The sequence below is a fragment of the Microtus oregoni genome, unplaced genomic scaffold, assembly GCF_018167655.1.
Source record: "Microtus oregoni isolate MIOR12 unplaced genomic scaffold, Mior012 000054F_ref0000373, whole genome shotgun sequence".
Classification (NCBI taxonomy): Eukaryota; Metazoa; Chordata; class Mammalia; order Rodentia; family Cricetidae; genus Microtus; species Microtus oregoni.
Window position 1 is genome coordinate 11,677,401 of NW_024543830.1, and position 20,387 is coordinate 11,697,787.

At 37.6% G+C, this 20,387-nt stretch overlaps 1 protein-coding gene across 4 annotated transcripts in view; it reads right to left on the minus strand.

Moving 5' to 3' along the window:
• The window catches only part of Magi3 (membrane associated guanylate kinase, WW and PDZ domain containing 3), a 229,959-nt gene that overhangs the window by 181,432 nt on the left and 28,140 nt on the right, over positions 1 to 20,387 (minus strand). The window lies entirely within an intron of this gene.

Sequence of the window (20,387 nt, forward strand, 5' to 3'; positions counted from 1 at the left end):
TTTTACAATCTAGTATAACACATTACTAATACCTGACATGCTGTCTTATTATTTATATAATTAGTGCAGTATTTCTAACACTGAATTTTGATCATATTATAAATATGCTATTAGGGTGACATGAGTAAAGAAACACCACTATTATTTTGATTTCCTGAGCTATCATATCACACCAGAACCATGATACTAGTTTACAGAAAATCATTCCCACTAATGAAGAAGTTTATATACAAAGAGGTGTGTGTGTGTGTGTGTGTGTGTGTGTGTGTGTGTAAGAGAGAAAGAGGACAGAGCGAGACAGAAACACATATGGGTGAGCTCTTGCCATTATGCAAGGAGTGAGCTCTTTCCTTCTGCCTTGTGGGTCCCAGAAACCAAAGTCAGGTCGTCAGACTTGGCAGAGGAAGTGACTTTACCTGCTAAGCCACTTTGCTGGCCTCCTGCTCTATAGTTAAAAGGATACCTGACAATTTTTCTCCAATAGGTTCACAAAAACTGGTGATGCTGAGGTTAAAGGGATTGAGATTTCCCAACTACTCAACTCCCAAGTGCTAACTTATATAAAGAAGTGACTTCACTAGAGTAACCCTATTACACTATTCAATAGGGAAGGTCTACCCTAATAGTGAAACTTACTTCTCATTTGAATATTAAATGTCCTCCAAAGGTCTGTATGTTGGAGGCTTGGGCCCTAATCCAAGGCACTACTGGGAGATGGCTGAGCCTTTAGGAGGTAAGTCCTAGCAAGAAGTGCTCACACCATCAGGGAGGAGCTCCCATAGAGCACTGTGAGATTCTGATCTCCTTTTCTCTCTCTCCCTCCTCAGCCATATGGTGAGTGGGCTTACTCTTCTGCCTGATTCCCACCAGAATGCCAATGCCTTGCCACAAACCCTAAGCCATAAGGCCAACAAGCCATGAGTTGAAATCTCTAAAGCACACAAAGGTTTAATTATGGTTCTTCATTTTCATTTTCTAACAAATTAATACTGACTCTCATCTCTATAAAGTTTTAAGGTGTTTCATTAGGTCTCTAAGAAAACTCCATGCTTCAGTTTGCAACATTTGTAAATAATCAAGGAAAAACGTCTGTAGCAAACAAACCAATTGCAAAGAGCTAATATAGAACCAATCTATGTGTAGAAATAGTTACATTTTGGGTCAGAATTTTTAAGAATATGATGGAAGATTGTTTCAAGTATTAAAAACTGAACTTTTAGCCTACTTAGGACATCCCTAAAACCTTTACCATGCATTTAACAGAGGAAAACCTTTACTATGACAACGCTCTGCCCCTTCTAACAGAAGACTACAACTATAATATACTTTGAAGTTAGGTGTTCATTCATCTAAGTCTAGCAATGAATCTAGAAAAAAAAATGTTAAACCTATTTGATCTGAAAGAATTCAAACAAGACTTGAGCAAAGCAAAGCTGTTCAAAAACCTACCAAAAAGCTGATAACATAATTTTAAAATTACACAAGTAGAATTAATTTTGCTGAATTTTTTTAACTAAGTCAAAGTTGTGGAAACTATATTTAAAACTAATATTTGAGAATGAAGATTAACAGGTTAGCTAATTTGTCTTTTTTTTACATGTCCTTGATATGACTTACCTATGATAAAACCAACTTTCCAACAACACAGATGGTAGAATAGACATTGCCAATGTTTGAGCTTAGAAGATATTTTTAATTTTTTTTTATTTCCTCACGCTGTGTTTACTACTTTACATATTTCTCTGACTGCCAAAGAATTGTTAACTAACCGGCATGAGATTCATTTTGTTAGTACACAGCTGGGTACTTTAATCACCCAACATCTGCTTCTTAGCATATCTTCTGCCTTTTCTACATCTGTCTCAAAACAGCTTTTAAAATTGTCACAGTAAAAGCATATATACGTCTTCTCAATATTTGAGAGCTAAATTTGATTGTACACATTATGTTTATTATTGGTGCATAAATTATCAGTGGTTTCTGAATGAGTAAAAGCTATCCAGTGTATCTAAGAATCTAGAAAATACGGCATTACAACAATTTGCAGAACCATCTGGTTGACAAAGTATGAAATACACCAAGAATCATGAAATAATCAGATGTTATTCTATGCCTATGTATCTTTAAGCTCTAAGTAAAGACATAATGGGAAAATAATCGAAATGTCCAAATGTTAATGTTAAAAAATGGAGTACCCACAGAAAAGAATATATTTCATTATATAGCCAAGACTCTGAATTTTTGGTGTCCTTAACTTTTAATTTTACAGGGATGAATTAATCAAACAACAATTATCCATGTCCTTAACTACTGAATTATCCCTATCCTTACTGCTTCTCTTTTCTGCTTTGGATTACTAATCTGGAATCCTACCAAGACAAAGAAAGGTAATATCCAAAGATAGGTCATCACTATGCCAAATGCTTGTTTTCAAATTGTTAGGAAATCATAAAGTACTTCCCTTTGGGAAAAATGTACGAGGATAGTCAGATCTTGGGAAAAACTTCAAAGCTAAAATTAATTCAACTATAAGAGTAATAATAGCACACAACCCAAACATCTTTTATACCACCATTTCTATGTCAAAATTCATTCCAGAATTTTTTTAAAAGCAAGTGAATAACTGAATAACATATCCTCCCAACTATGTGGTAAATCTGCAAGAACTGCACAATTTAATTTACCAGAGTTCTCTCTCCAACTGGTCAAAAGTCAAGAGGGTGAGAAGGTTGAGGGGGTATAGTAATTGTGGAAGATGCTGGTAACAGAAATCTGAGTGGCAGGAGGAAGAGTTACAGAAGATCCTTTAACATTGTGTTTTAAAAAAGTACTACTGGAAAGAAGTGCCTAGAAACGAGGGCTGCTGGAAGAGGGTGGACATCCGCATATGGGTATTTAAATAATTAAGTGGGAGTCATGACATTCCTTGGCATCATCTAGAAGAGGAATAAAGGAAGTAGCCGAGCATGGGCAACCTGGAGACAAACCCTAAAGGACAGTATGACAGAGATGGAACAATCACTCAGGTTGAACATGCTCCAACCCCAGGGACAGCAGTCACACAGGTTGGACTGAGGCCGCACAGGGTGATGGTAGGTTGGTTCCTGAGCACAGATGGAGGGAGGATGTTTGCTGGAAGCCCGGATTTTTGTTTCCTAGTGACAGGGTGTGAAGACAGATGTAATTGCAGTAAGATTTGCTGACTGGTGACAATGAGGGACTCCCATGAGTTATTCTGTCATTTCTTGAAGAACAGCAGAGTGAAGACACCTATTGAGGGACTCTGGGGAATGCTGAATATTTGAGAAAACAAGTAGGCATGACCATGAGAAAATTCAATACCACACATTAGTAATAAAGAACAATCTGCCCACCAACGTGATTCATACTATGGCAGGCACTTGTAACTCCTTTGTACTTCTAATTCTGCATGAAGGAAAGGTCCTCAGGCATGGCTTGAGATGGATAATACTGTTAGGAGAAATATTTAAGAAAAAGTTCTGTCTCTAATCTCAATGTCAAAATAAAATTTTGAATCATAAAAAAAAACAGTACTAAGGGAAATTGTAAGTAAGAGCTGTTTGAAGAAAAGCTCTTAATACGAGGCCTGAGAGATGACTTAGCAGGTAAAGGTGCTTACCACCTAACTAACAATCTACAGTCAACTCAGTTATGTTACCCTGTGTCTGGTGGTGGTTGAAAATTAGTGGGGTTTGCTGTCTGAAGAGGAAGAAACAGCACACATAAAATGTTTACGCATATTTATTGCCAACAGCATAGTGAAATACTTGAAAATCTATTGCAAAAAAAATGTTAGTATTTAAATACTATATAGAAACATGGTTGGTTTACTTTTAGTTTTTCCTTGATATGGATTAAAACAATGCTTAATGCCCTTTTATTGCTTCAGATTATGAATAAGAACACTGTATAAGTTTTTAGGGCTGTTCCATCACAAACCACCGCCACCATCACTCAGGAAGACAGTTTCCTAACTTTAAATGATGGAACTATGCACTCTCCCCCAGATGAATAATGATCTAATTTCAAACACCATGTTCTCCACTTTCTTGATATTTTCCACGAAAGCTTAGATAATCAGGAGAACAGTTAAATTACTACAACGATGCACAAAACCAATTTCAGCAGTGAGATATAAGGTGAACGTCTCAAAAAGTTTTTTTCCTTCTAGTAAGGACATGGCCAAATACCTACTATTCCTTCCTTCTCCCTTACTCCAGCTGTGGGCTAACACAACTTCACAGATACCCAATAATAATATGAACGAGGTTCCTCTTTTATTTTTAAAGAAATGTAACCTACTGAAGACTACCTCAACTTTTTATTTCATTACTTATTTTCCTAAAGTTAGTGCTAGTCAATAAATCTGTTGTTTATAAATACCCTTAGCCAGTAGAACTCACTTATATATTATGTGTTACACATACCCAACACAGCATAAAACCTTCCTCATACAGTCCTTCATTTAATTCTCACAGCAATCCTATGAAGTAAATAATGCTACAAATAACACTTAATGGGGAAACCTGATTTGGAGATTAAGATTCTGAATATTGCTAAATGGAAAGCTAGAATTTAAACCCACGCCTGTATGATGTCTATATCCATGGTCTTTAACAACTATGTTTATCTTATTGCTCATAAATACATTTATACAGTTAAGAAAGCAATGTAATAAAAATAAAATAACCAAAAATTATTAAGTCAAAATGTGTCTTTATTCATGTCCCAGTTCTAACACTTAATTTCTAGACAAACTACTTAACTTCTGACTTCTGATTATATGATTGCTAGTACACAATAATATATGATAAAGGACAGGCTCCAAAACCACAGAGAAACCCTGTCTCGAAAAAGCAAAAAAAAAATAATAATAATAATATATGATAAAATCCTATGTTTAGAAAGTTATTGGGACAACTTACCATATTCAATTGTGTCTAGAAAACTAAGCTTAACTTCCCTGACACGTGAAAGGCACTCAACTCCAGTTTCCTTCTGTCTTCCCAGTCTAACACTGAGTGTTCTGTCCAAAGTAGAGAACGAGAGTGATGGAGGATCCCATTGCACTCCCATAGAGCTTACAGTCACACAGGGTGACAAACAGTCCAGTATTACAGCAAGAGGCAACAGTGGGACATACGGGAGCACAGGAAATGAGAAGGAACCACGAGTGACCCCTGTCAATAACCTCCAAAGAGTCTTGAGGGAGCTGTCAGGCAACAAGAAAGGAAAAGAGCCAAGAGCAGAATAACAGTCGAAGCGGACAGTGCATGCAAAGGCACAGAAGAAAGAGAAACGTGCATTATGTTTGATTATGTTTAAGGAACTACAATATGAAGAGCTGGCACTAGCAATAGAAAGTAACAAGAGAGGGAACCAGAAAGTTAGACAAGTAACATATTATAAAAGTCCTTATTTAAAAAATAATGGCTGCCATTATGTTAAAGGAAAATAAGACAGACTCAAAACTACCATATTTTCCCTCAGACAAAGAAATTATATTTGAAATTGGGGGGGGGGAGAGAGAGAGAGAGAGAGAGAGAGAGAGAGAGAGAGAGAGAGAGACTGACTGAGACTGGGAGACTGGCAGTGTTAGGAGATATGGCCTTATTGGAGGAAGTGTCTCACTTCTGGCGCAGGCTTTCAAGTCTCTTTTCCTTAAGCTTCGCTCAGCATCACAATCCACTTTCTGTTGCCATCTGATCAAGATGTAGCCATCACCATGTCTGCTGCACACCACCATGCTCCCTGCCATGATGATAATGGACTGAACCTCTGAACTGTAAGCAAGCCTCCCCAAATAAATGTTTTCCTTTATAAGAGTTGCCATGGTCATGGTGTGTGTGTGTGTGTGTGTGTGTGTGTGTGTGTGTGTGTGTGTACACGCACGCGTAAGGAAATCATAAAGAGGGAGGAGGGGGAAGAGAAGTCAATGGAATAATGTGATGAAAATAGATGGTATCACATGTACTCACTCATAGATGGTTGTTTTGTTTTGTTTTGTTTTGTTTTGTTTTGTTTTGTTTTGTTTTTCGAGACAGGGTTTCTCTGTGGTTTTGGAGCCTGTCCTGGAACTAGCTCTTGTAAACCAGGCTGGTCTCGAACTCACAGAGATCCGCCTGCCTCTGCCTCCCAAGTGCTGGGATTAAAGGCGTGCGCCACCACTGCCCAGCTCATAGGTGGTTTTTAAACATAAAGCAAAGAAAACCAGCCCACAAATCACAATCCCAGAGAACTTAGATAACAATGAGAACACTAAGAGACTTGCATAGATCTAATGTACAAGGGAAGTAGAAAGACAAGATCTCCTGAGGAAATTGGGTGCATGGGGACCTTGGGGGAGGGTTGAAGGGGAGGAGAGAGGCAGGAGGGGAGCAGAGAAAAATGTGGAGCTCAATAAAAATCAATAAAAAGAAAGAAAATAGGTGGTAGGACCATTGGCTCAGGAAGAAAGGAAGCAGTTAAGGTGGATGACAAAGAGTACAAGGAGGAGCAGTGGAGGAGAGTTCTAAATTAAAATGCAGTATAACAGCATGTAAGTATAAAATTGCTACAATGAAATCCTTTACTTTATATACTAACTTTTTAAAAATTTTTTGAATTATAGTCAGGTGGTAGTGACTCAAGCCTTTAATTCCAGCACTCAGGAAGGCAGAGGCAGGTGAATCTCTGTGAGTTTAAAATCAGCCTGGTCTACAGAGTGAGTTCCAGGACAGGCAGAGATACACAGAAAAACCCTGCCTGTCTCAAAAAACCGCCACCCAAAAATTTGAGCTGAGCAGTGTTGGCGCACGCCCTTAATCCCAGCACTTGGGAGGCGAGGCAGGCAGATCTCTTTGAGTTCAAGGCCAGCTTGATCTACAAGCGCTAGTTCCAGAACAGGCTTCAAAGTTACAGAGAAACCTTGTCTCCAAAAGCCAAAAACAAACAAAAAACTGAATTACTGCTAGTGAATACTGAGTAAGAATTATGAACAGTCTCTTTTAGCCTCTGAACCATTAACCATGGTATCTAACATACAGACAGGGGAAAAAAGTAAATCTATATTCTTGTGGGCTGAAAGAGTAATTACATCGTTTAAATTTTTAATACGTTATTCAATATATAGAAAGGTCTATTTTTGCCAGTGGCAAACATAGTCAAGTAGAAATTGAATGAAAAATAATTAAATAGTCCTTTTTTATGGTCTACCATCTTTCCTTCTTGATTATCTAGAAAGAAAAAGACTAAAACCCATAAATTAATCACAAGCTAATGATACAAACAAGAAATAAAAAATGAAAAACAAGGGTGTAGAAAAAGTAAAATTTAATTAGTTAAGAATAATGGAAGTAGTAGTCATCAGCTTTAAAGCAGCATACACTTGTCTCACTTCCAATTTTATTATTAAATATTAGTAGGCAAGTTTAGTTCCAAAGGTGAAAGGAAAAAATGCAAAAAAAAAATTTCGAAATTTAAATAGCAGTATGTAAAACCCAGGCTAAGCAAGAGAGTAAAGACAAGAAAAAGGTGGAGAAAATACATAGCTATTCTAGGGCTGGGAAGATGGCTCTGTGGGTCTAAAGCACTTGCTGCATTTATTTGTTTTTTGTTTGTTTCTGGTTTATTGAGTCAGTTCCTTTGTGTACCCTGGCTATTCTGGAACTAGTTCTATAGACTAGGCTGGCCTCAAACTCAGAAATCCACCTGTCTCTGCCTCCCAAGTGCTAGGATTAAAGGTGTGAACCACCACCACCCAGCTTAAGCCCTCGTTGTATAATTAAGAGGATCTGAGTTCAACCTCCAGCATCCACATAAATGCCAAGCCAGGCAGGAATGGTTGATGGCTGCCTGCCTGTAATTCCAGTACTTGGGAAGCAGAGCTAGCTATCAAGATTAGCAACAGCATCAAACTTTGATTTCAATTAAAAAGCTTGCCTCAATACATAAAGTGAAAAGCAAGAAGATCACTGATGTCAATCTCTAACCTCCACACTGACACACTCAAAGTAGTAGTAGTAATAATAATAATAACAACAATACTTCTAAGATTGTCACCACCAATTATTTCATATAACACTCTTAGAATGTCTGCAAAAATACTGATTTTACTCTGAGACTTTCTATAGTACTACTGTTACATTCAAACATAACTACCTGTAAAGATGAATATGTATATATTTTAAAGCTGGACTATTTTAGGAAGGAAAGAAATCAGGTCCTGTGCACATTCAGGTCTCCACATCTATACTAAATATAGACACAGACACATGTATTAAGAGTAAGGAGCATGTAAAACAAGAACCCAATTAGTCTAGTCAAAATAAACAAACAAAGCAATACATAATTATTGCCTTTCCAAAGGATCATTCTGAGTATAGGCACTCCTATGGTGTAAAATGGAAATGAACCTTTTAAATGCTTTGTATAAACTGCTTTAAAAAGACATTTTTTAAAAATGCTTAAAGACTTTCAGAATTTTAAAAATAACATCATTATAAGTTGTGCAGCTACAATTCCATTTCACAAAGTGTTTCACCCATACCCCCCAAAAAAGTCTGTGTACTAAAAAAGTATAAAGGGGAAAAGCAGCACTTAGCATCTCCTATTAACTACTAACCCAGCTTAATTGCTATCTGATGCATTTGCATTTAATTTTAAGTAAATAAAAAATAGACCCCCCTCAAGTGGCCTACCTTTTGATTTCTGAATACTTTAACCTACTGAGCTATAGGTTAATTTATTAGTCTTGTTTAAGTAAAAACAATGAATAAAAATCACTTAGGCTTATAATTATGTGAGCTGCTTCATCATTCTTACAAACCATTTTGCCATTAGGGAAATCTTTTGTTTTTACTTCACTGGTGTATTTGTTATTTTAATCTGGCCTTCTGCATACCAGAAGCATAATAGAAGGCAATTATATGATCCCACTTATGTAAGGATATACTTCTTATTTAACATACTGGAATATAAAGAGATTAATAAGAAAATGATTATCATTCAGCTCTTCCTTGCTGTTACACTGTAACTTTCCTAAATCTGTAACCAAAATAATTTATTCTACAAGAAATCTATCATTAGATTTTATATAGTTCACTAACATTATGTTGACATTATATTTACATGCATGTTTTACAATGATTATTTCCAAACAGCCTATTCAATTCTCACAAACTCACAGCTACAAATAACTCATAGAGATTTAGAATAATAACTACATGCTATTAGTGTCTCAACAATCTGTAGTCACTAAAAATCTAAGTTCTCATGTTTTCAATCTCAAATACCTCTTACTTGCTACATTTATAGAATGATCAAAAAGGAGAGTAGAAAAGGTCAAAAATCAGTGAAATTATTCTTTGTTCACTCTTTCTCCACTTGACAAATGTCAACGATCACTTTCTACATTTTTCAAATCGAGATTTAAGTGCAAAATAAAAAAAATACTTTAACACTTCAGCTATGTTTAATTCCCTTTTGCAATGCCAGCTCCTTTCACATACAGTAATACAATACAATAAGCACTCAAAAATGTTTGCCAAATCAATTGCTGAGTCAAGAACTAATGAAGAAATAAATGATATTATTATTGATAACATTCTTTAAAGTTAATAACTTACTCCTCTAAATTACCCTCAGTCTCATTTGTAACTTAAAAATTAAGACATCTATTTATAAATTTCAAAATGTAATTGTGAAAGAGACTTTACATTTACATATCAATTTACATATCAACATTTTAAGGATAAGATAAAGACGGAGGAGCCAGAGCTGGTATCGCTGTGTTTATAAATGAAAAGAAGTTATTCTTATTATGCTGAGGGTCAATAATGCATTAAGTCATTAAAATAAGTCAGTCAAGAATAATCATTTTGTGTGAGATACAGTGGAACAAAAAGACAAAGGGGTAATTACTATGAACACATGCTTTTTAAATGCTCACTACATATTTAACACTGTACTAAATACTAAATTTCCCTTGAGAGAAAAGATTTACAACTTCAGAATTTTAAAATACGTAGGACATTATTTTAAAGACAGAATACGAAAGGAAAGTGGTCATCAAGAAGTCGCTGAGCAAAGCAGGACATGAATTCATCATGAAGATTTAGTATGTAGACCTTATAAGACATGAACTGTTTAACAATATAAGTATATATAATATGCAAATCAAAAATACTGCATAAAAGATTTACAAGAACAACCAAAAACACAAGTTATAAACGATCGAAGCAGTTTATCCAGTGGTGTAACCGACAGATGAGGAATATAAAGAGAGTCAAGTACTTTGACATTGAGAAAGTGAGCCACAAGGGAAACAGATCAACCAGAGGAAGTAACTCTGAAGGACAGAAGATTATTAAAAAGAGAGGCGATCAATAGCATAAAGTTCAGCAAGATGAAACATGGAGGGAATATATATGAAGAGATTTGGTTTAGTGCCTCATAATTCAACAATTTTTGAGAAAATATTATATATGTTAGGTATATTGGATTTTATATATGTTAGGTATATTGGATGTAGGCGTCACTGTAGAGCTCTGAAGAATGACATGATTTGATATAAAATTTGTAAAAAGTCTCTCAAGATGCTATTATGAACAGATTATATGCACAAGAGCTTCTGCAGTAAACTAAACAAGAAATGATGGTGCCCAGACAACAGGGCTGAATGGTCAGATTCCAAGTAAACTGCAAAGGTAGAGCCAGTAGGATTTACTGACAGAATGCTAGTGAGCCTTGAAATAAACAGATCATGGACTACAGTCAGGTCTGGGAAAACCACAACTGACCTCAAACAAAATGAGGATAGCTGTAAATGGGGGAAGACACACAGCAAGTTTATCATTTATGAACGGATAATGATTGAGTGAAAACGGCTATGATCATCTGGGTAGGAGATAATGGCATTGAGGAGGGAATTAAGTAAAAAGGAGCACAGAAAATAAATGAAGACTATAATGAAAGCATTATCTCCAAAACTGTCCAGGTAGGTTTTGGGTTTTGGCTGTTTTGTTTTTGCTCACTGGACACAAACTTAGTTATCTGAGAAAAGGGAATCACAATTGAGAAGATTGTTCTGTTGGCAGTCCTGTGGTGCATTTTCTAGATAGACGTAAAGAGGCTCAGCCCACTGAGGCAGTGACATCCTCATACAGTTGGTTGTGGCTAAGAAAGCAGCCTAGAAAACCATGGGGAGCACATCAGTGAGCAGTGCTTCCCCATGTCCTCTGCTTTAGTTCTTACTTCAGGTTCCTGACCTGACTTCCTAGATAATGGCCTGTGGTATAGACGTAGAAATGAAATGTACTCATTGCTCTCCAACTTGCTTTTCGTCATGGTGTTTTATCACAGCAATAGAAACCCTAAGACAAAACAAAAATAAAAACGTGAACAAAAGCAAAAGAAAGAAACCTTATGGGAAGGGAAAATGTGCTCTACACAGTTCTCAACCAACCGGGGTTACCTGCAGCTTGAATTCTAATTGCTCTTAGTAATAAAAACCAGGAGCCAGCCATCAGCCAGTGAAAGCTGAAGAGTTAGAGAGGCTCAGCGGCCACCCACTAGAGTTCTTACCTCTACCAATGCTCAGACTGCCTCTGTTCCACCAAACCTGAGACTGCACTGAGCTCCTGCCTCCTCCTGCTTATGTTCCTCTCTCTGCTCAGCCATATCCCTTCCTGTCTCTACCTCCCTAGTGCTGGGATTAAAGCCACGTGACTATCAAATACTAGGATTAAAGGTGTGAGCCACTGCTGGACTGTTTCTCTTTGAGACTGGATCAATCTACTGTAACCCAGGGTGGCCTTGAACTCACAAAGATCCACCGGCCTCTGTCTCCTAGTTGTGGGATTAAAGGTGTGTACCACCACGGCCTGGTCTCTAGTGGCTAGGCTCTGCACTCTGATCTTCAGGCAAACTTTATTTGTTAAAACACAAACAAAATATCACCACAGGTGCCTGTAGTCTCAGGAACATTTGACAAAGCCTGGAGGCATTTTTATTCATTACTACTGGAGGAAGTAGGGTGCCAGAGGAATTGACAAGGACCTTCCCACGTAGGCTGCAAAACTCACTAGTAGTGAGCTTCATTGTCTCTTTTGCACCTTTGCAAAATGGGGGTGGGGGCTGGGGGAAGCTGTCAGAACATGGAAAAAAGCCCCTTCCATCTTGGAGCACCCTCTACTAACAAAGCTTAGCATCGTGATAGCTGGCAAAGGATGTTTACCCAAAAATCCCAAACCAATGCTTTTAGAAATGAAAGGCACTGAACTGTTACCAGGCACATGCTCTGCTTTTATCTTTAAAGGACTTCATGTGGTCACAACTTTAAAATATCATGCCCTGGAAAACTACACAGAATAAGAAGGTACAGGTATTAATGTTAGATTACAAACTTAGGCTCAATTTTGATGTCATCAACTGTCTATAAAATCTTTACCATAAGTTAAAACCCATTTTAGAGTTCAGGCTTACTTTCAACCATGTACACAGACATAAAAATGTCAAAATAATTTACTACAAATATCAATCTGAACTTTACTAAAAGTTTATCATCATCTAAATGTTCATATTTTCCTAATTTTCTTATGTATGTACAAATGTATTCTACTTTTAAAATTAGGGATATCTTTTTTAAAAAAAAAAACTTATGTATACCTGGATACTAAGTATCAATGCATGGAATTAATGCTGTATAGCCTCTTATGTAACAGGATTTTTTAAAATTCCTTTTAAACAGCATACACTAGAAGGAAATCATTTCTGCAAAGTAAATCCTGAAGTTTAAGGCTATATCCTAATAGCTGTGGATTAGAGAGAATAAACCAAATGTTAATCCTTTCAAATGTTATGAACTGTAGCAGCAGAGTCACGGTGTTCTGTTTGATGATTCAGGAGTACGGCTATAAATGAAGATAAACATTTAAAAAAACAAAACAAAACAAAACAAAACAAAACTCCTAGAAAGAAAAGACCAGCCAGAGCAGCAGATTTGATCATGGTTGCTTCCCTGGTCAAATTCACAGACCCAGGAGTTATCATGCCTACTCACAAGCTTCACGGAGCACCAACCGGTTACTCCTACAGACTTCCCACTGCAGAAAAGTAACAAATGGAAATGATGGTTTTCCTCACTAGAAAATCATTGTAGGGTCACACAGTGGCTCATAGGTTAAAAGTGATCAAACCAAATACATCTACAGCTTAGGGGGATCCAATGCCTCTGGCTTCCACAGGCAACCACTCAATTTTTTATTTTTTAATTATATTTCTAAATTATCATACAAGATAATACGTAGACAGAAGTTTCTGTCCTGCCCAGTCCCACAGAAACACGGAGAGGCTTATATTAATTATAATCTATTTGATCTATTTAGCTTAGTCTTATTATTAACTAGATCTTATAACTTAAATTAACCTTTAATTCTTGTCTGTGTTTAGTCACGTGGTTTGGTACCTTTTCTCAGTGAGGCCGTCTCATCTTGCTTCTTCTGCGTCTGGCTGGCTGGTGACTGTGTCTGCCTTTCCTATTCCCAGAATTCTCCTAGTCTTGTTGCCACACCTAGCTACTGGCCAATCAGTGTTTTATTAAAATAATACAAATGACAAATCTTTACAGTGTACAAAAAGCATTATCCCACAGTAGCAATGGGTTTCACTATGGCAATAACATACATTATATTTTGTTCTAATTTGTCCTCGTGTATGTGTGCAGGGCACAACATATACAGATTCCCTCTTCCTTGCTCAAAGGCCCCATTTGAAACCATAGGAATTTTAAAAGTCTAACAATACCAATTATGTAAAATAGAAACTTATCTTACTGCTTAATTCTTTTTATTTTCTGGTTGTAACCATATCTCTTACAAATTCTCCTAACTCTGACCTGCCTTTATAAAAACATTAAAAACTATTAAAGTAATTTCTTAATTTTAAGTTAGCCAAATTTATCAATTTCCCCTTTCCTTATCCTATAGTCATAAACACATTTCCTGATACTAAAAAATTGAGAGTATTGCCCTAGATATTCAAACAGGCAGCATAACACACTATTTAAGAACATAGACAGTAGGAACTAGAGATAGCTCAGTGGTTAACAACACTGGCTGATCTCCCTGAGGACTTGGTTCTATTTCCTAGCACCCAAGTGGTGACTTACAACTCTCTTTAACTCCAATATCAGGAAATCTGACACAGTCTCCTAGTCTCCACGAGCATAGGCATGTATGTGGTACACAGGCATACATGCATGCAAAACACTCACACACACACATAAAATAAAATAATTTAAAGAAAGAATTTAACAACAGAGATTTTTAAAATTTCTTCCAATTAGACTTTTTTTCACATTATCAATATACATTTAGATTTACTTACATACTTAACCACTATAGCCCCTTTTTACTTCAAGATCAAAAATAAATCTAAAATATTTGGAGGAAGAATAGCCTTGTGGTAGTAAAAATATTTTTTACTATAAAATGTATTTATTCTACTATCATATTCAAAAACTGCTTACTAGAAGTACAATTCTAGGTCAGCCATTCTTTGAACATTTTGATTATTCCACTACCCCAGGTTTCTATTTTAAGATCTCTTTCTGCTGTGCCATAGTTCAAAAGAATAAGCCCATGTTTTCAGGAGTAGATTTCCTCATATTTATTTGTTGGGCTCCTGAATGTGAAGATTCTAATCTTTTCTTTAAAATTTTAAGCCATTAATCACTTCAAATATTGTTTCCCCACATCACCTTCTGAAATGTACCTCTGGAGTTTTATCCTTAGCACAACTATCCAGGTCTCTGCTTTTGGGCTGCTTTCTTTCTAGCAAATTCAGAATAACAACCCAGTAAGTCGTCTTTTCAGTTGTGGCTACCTGCTATTGAACATTGGCACTAACTTTAAAGACTTTTTTTATTTTGCATTTCTACAGTTTCTACTTGGTTCATTTTCAAAGTCACCTGACCAATCCAACGGCTACTTGGCAGTTGAAACATGTTTCTAATTTATTCCTTTTAACAAAATTAAAATATCTGTCTCACAATCTGCATGTTTGTCCCAATAAGTGTCTTTTGAATTTGGTTTCTTGTTACAAAGTTCCTATTCTCAGTCAATGTGGTCTGTCTTGACATAGTTTTTTGTGTGTTCTTATTCTATATAACAATGATTATTCCCTGCCATGTGAAAACCTTGTCTTCTCGGCAGCAACTTAGTTTGGTTTGCTAGGTACCTATTATGGCTAATCTTGGTTGTCACCTTGACTACATTGGGAATCAACTAAAATCCAAGCAGCTGGGCTGTGAGGGACTTTCTTGATTGGATCATTTGAGCTAGGAAGGTACACCCTAAGTCTGGGTCGTTCCTTCTGGTGGCAGCCTACATCAAAGTAAACTTTTGCTTTTTGCCTGTATGCCCTCACTCTTACCAGCAGATCTATCTATCTACTGAGGTATTCTTCTATTGGTTTTATAACCTATTTCCTCAAGATTCCAACAGACTGAAGACCAGAAGCTCTCTAGGATCCTCACTCACTCCAGCACCAGTCTGGACAGCTAAGACTTCCAGTCTCACTGTTGGATTAGCAAACTGTATCCTGTTAGCCTCTCTTAATTTATTCATTATACAAATTCTGTGTCTTTAGATAATGCTAACTAATACAGTATCGGAAGCATTTAAGATCCAAATCTAAGATATAATTCTTGGCTTAGATTTTTACTTTGATCATTCAAACACTGATCATGGAAACACCAAATGAACATATACATGACCCTAAGTTCTGAATTTTTAAATTTCTTCTCAAAGCCAAGGCTAGAGAGAAAAGAGCACACTCTTCGACTCCTTATAAGGTATGTGTTTTTCAGAGCTTTCATACACTGTAGACCTTTCCCTAACATAATTCCAATCTGGTCCCTTACCTAATCAATCTGTAGAAACTTGTGCTGTGATTTCTAGCAGCTCTGCTCAAGCTCTAGGTCATCTGGGTCCAGTAAGTCTCCAGGGTACTTAGTAGTTTCAAAGCCATGTCAGGTGAGAGGAGGGACTCCCAAAGGCCTGGAACTCACCAAGTAAGCTAGAATGGCTGGCTAGGGAACACAAAGAATCCTCCCCTGCCTGCCTCCCCAGTGCTAGAACCACAAGCAAGTGCCACCACACTGAGAACTTTATGCTGGTTCCGGCAATGAGCTCAGGCACTCAACCTTTTATAGCAAGTACTTTATACCAACTGAGCTATTTTCCCAACCCCCTGTTCATTTGTATACCCTCTCACTCATTTTAAATGAGTTTTTCTTGTCATATATTTTTTAAAATCAAGCATATTTTAAATATTTTATAACTGAAAGGTTCAATTGGCCATACTGACAGAAAAACACTAATGTTTTCTTGACTCCCATAAAGTCATATTAAGTTTGTTTCTGTTTTTGTTTTCATTTACATTTTCTAGCTTTAAAAAAAACTGTTATAGGTAATGTAATGGTCTCTTCTGCCCCTTTAAGAGACAAGCCCCGCCCACTCCCCCTCCCCTTCTGCCAAGGCAAGCAAATCTTCCTTCCCCTTCCCACCTGATCTCTTTCCTTCTCTCTACCAAAGAGGTGACTTCTCCTCCCCTGTCCCCCGTGTCTCTTTCTTTCTCTCTGCCTCTCTCTGCTCTTCCCCTTCTCCCCCTTCCCTCCTTTCTCTTTCCCCTCCTTAACCCACTAAATAAATACCCACTTTCTATGCATGGTGTGCCTATCCGTATCCATGTCCCACCCACCATGGCTCCTCATGGCCCACTGTGGTATACCACTCGGGGAACTGCATCAATTTTATTTTTACCAATACAGACATTCTATTCCAATGAGGGAAATTACAGGACAAAATGTAATGTCATTTCACTTAGGTGGTAATGAAATCAAAACATTAAATGTAAAATGTTTATGCTAACATGAACAGATAACCAGCTCACTGTTCTAGTGTGGATATAATTTGGTAACTACTTAAAAAGCATGAAGTGATGTGCTCTACCAGTGTACTATTTCAATCTGAGTGACTCACTTTAAAGTTATGTCTCATGAGTTACACCAATATACTCAGCAATACTACTGTAATTACGTCTGCAAACAGCTCTTTTCACACTCTAAAGGGATCTAACAAAGCCTAAATTGCTAGCACTCCTTGATTTCTCAGTCATTTCTACCAAGTCTCAGTTTACAGTGATAGAGGCCTGCGTGTAAACTACAAGTGGCTCCATTTCCAGTCAAAGCATTCTGCTAAGTATAATGACACCACTTACTTATTCAAATATTGTAGGGCCACAGAAGTAGGTCCACTCCACCTTGACGGAGGCCAGAGAGTTTAAGCCTACTCTTGCCCTTTGAAAGTTACTGACAAGAGGTCTGACTTAAGGTGTGGCTACAAACAAGACAGCTTGACCTATTGTGTGGTTACTTGGTGTTTTGGGTATTGACATGACCCAGAGGTGGACCTGTTCCACTTTGACCAAAGGTCAGAGAATTAAGCCTATCCCTGTTCTTCAAGAATGTGACAGGAGTTTGACCCAGGGAGTGGCTGCTTGATATAAGGTGTGGTCACTACAAGTCCTGTCTAAACAACAGAATGCTTAACCCAAGATAGAGTTGACGTTTCAAGTACTGAAGCAGGTAATTGTTCTATTTGTTCTTTGTGTCATGTTAAAGCACTCTTTGGCCTTCTCCTTCCCACCCCAACCCCATTTTTGGAAAAAAGGTCTATCAGCATATGGAAAATAAATGCAGGCAAATTCAGTATTCACTGGATTGCCCTCCCGGTTCTACTCAGCATCTCTATTCCTTTTCTTCTTTTCTTTCTTATCTCTGTTCCTCCTATCTAATATTTCTAATCCACACACTCCTACCCATTGAGGCTGGATCCCAACAGATGTTACCCCAATGTGGGATCCCAACAGAATATCTGAACACCTACTGTGCATCAGTCTGTGCATTAAAGAATAGAGGCAGTGTATAGAAAATGTTACCTCTAAAACCAGAGGCTACTCCAACCTTCTCTCTGGTTCTATATCCTTTTTAGGACTCCATTCTCTGATAAATTAAAAGAAATAATGAAACACGTTTATTTACTTTTTTCTTACCACTTGCATTAGTTACTATAATGGTCTGCTCTGTCCCTTTAAGAGACAAGCAGACCCACTCCCTCCCCTGTCTGCCAAGGCAAGCTGATCTTCAGCTTATAGTCTGAGTCCTTTCCTTTTCCATCTCTCTCTAGAAGAGGCAGCTTCTGTCTCTTCCTTCTCCCTTTCCCCCTTCTGTTTCTCTCTCTCTCTCTCTCTCTCTCTCTCTCTCTCTCTCTCTCTCTTCTCCCTTTCCCCCTCCATAACCTACTAAGCAAATATCCAACCTCACTCTGTATGGCATGCCTATCCATGTCTCTGTCTCTTGCCCACCCGCGAGCCTTCCTGCCCGGGACCAGCCTCCTTCGAAGACGTGTGGCATGGTCTCATAGCTTGCCCATCTGTCTGTCTCTCTTCATGGGACAAGCTGCCCCACTGAGGTCTCCCATTCACCACATGGCTCCCGGCCTGGGACTCGCTGCCCTTCGTGATCCACTCCAGCCACTTGGGGAACTGCGCTGTCCCTGCCTGGGACTAGCTGCTCTCAGGACTCACTGCCCGCTGCCTGCTGCCACTTCCTGGACCTGCGGCATGTTCTCAGGACCCGCTGCCCACTGCCTGCTGCCACTTCCTGGACCTGCGGCATGGTCTCGGGACCCACTGCCCGCTGGCCACTCAGGATTCCACAGCACTTTTACTTAAACCATAACAGTTACTTTTCTACTGCTGCAACTTAGTAAGTATTTAATTGGATTTTGGATTCCAAAGGGTTAATGTCCATGAATGGTAGCAGGAACAACTGAAAGCTAATAGCTCCAACCACACGCAGAAGGAAGATACAACACACTGGGAAACCTAAAAGCCTGTCCACAGTGACACACCTCCCTAACAGGGCTACATCTCCTAATATTTCCCAAAAAGCTCCGCCAACTGGAGACCAAACATTCAAACATATGAGACAATGGAGTCCATTCTCATTCAAACCACCACATTACCATATTATATTCTTAAATCTGGACTGTGTGGCTTGCATTTTTATTTTGAATAACTGATACTTTAGAATGGCCAGGAACGACTTTGCCAACTCATATTATACTTCATAATTTAATAAAGGTGAAAATAAATATAATTCAAGAACAGTGAGGTTGGTATTTCAAAATCAGCTAAGCTATGCGTTAACTAACTAGATACCATCAATATTTCAGTTTAGCTTTGCTTTTCTTATCAAACAAGCAGCTAATAGTACAAACAATAGTAAACTCTGGGGAAAGCTGCTAAAAGATATTTACAAGGTTATTCTAACCTTTATAAAAAAATAAAGAATTAATAATAGAAGACATAATGGTGAAGAATAATTATGGAAGGTTTATACTACTAAAAATATTAGCATTTATTATGAAGCTGCAATAATTAAGATTTGCTGGCAAAGATTAGGGGAAACAGTAGAACAGAACAAAGCTGCCCAGCCCAATGATGTCACCATACATGTTAAACTTAATAGAATGTCTGAAATGAAATTGATACAATTCAAAATCTGAGTTTCTAACATTCTACTTAGTGTAGCTAGAGAGATGATCCAGTAGTTAAAAGCAATTCCTACTCCTCCAGAGGACCTGAGTTCAATTCACAGCACCCATATCAGGCAATTTACAACCATCTATACCACCAGCTCCAGGAGGACAGAACTTCTCTGGCCTCTACAGGTACCTGTACTCACACGCACACACATACATATACATGATTAAAAGGGAATCAAAATTGAAAGAAAAAAACTTAGTTAAGGAGCTGGAGAGAGAATTCATCAGTTAAGAGCACTGGCTGATCTTCCAGAGAACCAGCTTTCCATTCCCAGCACCCACATGGAAGCTCATAACCATTTGTGACTGTTCTTGGCTTCTGGCTTCCATGGACAATGCACACACATGGTGCACAAACACACACGCAAGCAAAAAACTCATATACAAAAGATAATTTTTTAAAAACTACCTAAATTCAAGAGTTAATCACTGGTAAGTTACTAAGAGCTTGAGCCAACTTAAGTATATGATTCTACTTTTTTTAACTATGGATTTTTTGAAATCTAAATACAAATTTGATGAAAATTTTGAGTCATAATGGAGATATGCTGCAAAGATAAAATACATTCCCAGTTTAAAAGACCAGTACAAGAAAAAAAAACAAGAATACAAGCTTTCTTGATCATGATCATGGTGTCTCTTCACAACAATAAGACAGTAACTAAGACACAGATTTACTCATAATAGTCATAAAGTAGAACCAATTCATACCTCTCA